Genomic DNA, 2,242 nt, shown 5'->3' with positions numbered 1-2,242 from the left:
GATTTTTAGATTCAATCATTTACTTATTTAAACTTGATTAAAAAGTTTCTACAAAATCTAACAGCAAGAAAAATATAGCTGTTTTTGTTATTAAGATGAGAACCTCACTTTAAAGTTGTTGGGGTTTTTTTTTCTTCTTTACTGCCTAAGAGTATGTAACTTAAATTTCTCCGATCTTGCTATCCTTACCCAAAGGATCTGTTGACTTCCAAGCAATGACCACATGGCTTTCTTGCTGAGTGAAACATTGAATTCTGGTTCCAAAGAATTCATCTGAAATTTTGCTTTTTGGATCAATTCTCAATTGTTCTATATGTGTATATTTGAAGTTTTCATATATGTTGAAGAAATTGCCTGTGATTTTTAAACATGCTTTTGGTTTGTTTACTAATTTGAAAGGGACTTTCTAATATGCAAGAGACAAGTCCATAATGAGTAATTCTAGCAACAAATTTCAATGACCACAATGAAAATAAAATCAGAAAATCAATAGCATAGAGCAAACTAAAGGTTGTCTCTCTCAACATACAATTTGTGTTGTTTCTCACACACATTTTATGTGTATTGAAATTGCTGATGTCACATTTTAGAAAAAAGAGCTTGCAAACATGAGCATCTCAGTTGTCAATATTTTTTAAAAAGCAAGCCCATTCTGCTTGAGTGCCCAGAATTGCTCTTCTCTTTGGTATCTTGAAAGGATGGAGGAACATTATAAAAGAGAAGAATTTGAGACTCCCATGGGATTCTAATTGTATTCTTAAATGAAAAACTGAAGTAAGGCTAAATATTGTTTTTTCACAGTTTATATGGCTCTCTTAAAGCTTCCTGGAACAAAGAGCACAGAGACTGGAACAATAAGGCAGATGGACTTGCAAGTCTCACCACCGAAAGACATGCTGGAAAAAACAGGTACCTCCAAAATTATTGAATCTAGAAATATTGGATGATGGCCTAAGGGTGAATGGTTACAAGTGTGAAAGACATAGCAGACTGGACCTCTAAGAAGATAACAATTCTGGACTTGTGACTAAATATTTTGAAAGGGTCTTTATGTTCACTGTTGCTGACTGAAGTCAGTCCCTGTGAGCATTTCTCTGTTTCCTGTAGAGGTTTCTCTGCTGGCTGGTCACTGGTGGTATGGGGTTACTTATTGTGTTATTAGAACACGTGGGAACTACGCTGTGTTTGACATTGGACCTCTTACCTTGCTTTGCTTGTTTGCTTAAGTCAAAGAAGTTGAAACTTTCATAGAGTGTCTTGCATTTTCTGTTTTCTGTCATTAAAGCTATCTGACTGAATGAATACCAAAGCAATAAGAGTCCAATCATAAATTCACGACAAACAAGGAAATAATGGGAAGGAACAAATGTAACACTCATTACTTTCTTGTTTGTAATTAAATGTACTAAGAGCATGTGAGTAAATGCATTAAATGTACTAAGTGCATGTGAGTAAATGAATTAAAGCACTTATGTTACTTCTCATTACACTTAATTATCATTAAAATATTTCTTAAGCATTCATTGTAGGGAAGAGTTGAGAAGAGAAAGGCAAGTTACCAACTCACATGCTTTAGTTAGGTAAGTCCTCTATAAGGCTACCCAAACACTAAGGCCATTTAAACTACTGGGTGATTGATTCCAGTAAAGTATCCATATGTACTACACAGAATAGAGACATCTTCAACTCTGTTAGACCATTCCTAATAAAAGTATACTAAGAGTAATAGTCAAGGTTTAGAAACCTCTCCAGAAATTAATAATACATGTTTCTCATAAGATTTCATTCCATTTCAGTATTACCTTCATAGCATGAGTGTAATTCAATATATATCTATCATGCAAATTAAATACTTGTATTAGTTTTGGCCAGAACAAATTTTAAAAGTCTGGTTTCTGTTTTATGAAACACAGCAGATAAATGCACTCTTTTCCAGTTTTTTGGCCTCAATGTAGCTCTGCAGAGTAGCAAATATGATGGTGTAGAAATTTCAAGTAAAAGTAAGGGCATCACAAGCAGGTTTTCATGTTAAGTTTAAAAACAGAAGAATGAAAAATTGCACTGCTACTTTCTCATTTTGCCAAGAAACTGTGTGTCTCCTGGACATATTTTCCAGTGTTATCATTATTATTTTTTATTGCTGCAACTAGATGTGAAGGCTAGCAGAGGGCTGCGACTTTTTCCTCCCCCCCCCCTTTGTTTTATAACGCCCAATGCAGAAAAAGCACATCCATTCATGTGC

This window comes from Protobothrops mucrosquamatus, unplaced genomic scaffold (assembly GCF_001527695.2).
Source record: "Protobothrops mucrosquamatus isolate PMUCROS unplaced genomic scaffold, P.Mucros_1.0 scaffold654, whole genome shotgun sequence".
In the NCBI taxonomy this organism is placed as follows: Eukaryota; Metazoa; Chordata; class Lepidosauria; order Squamata; family Viperidae; genus Protobothrops; species Protobothrops mucrosquamatus.
The sequence above is the reverse complement of the archived record's forward strand: the minus strand, read 5'-3'. Positions refer to the sequence as shown.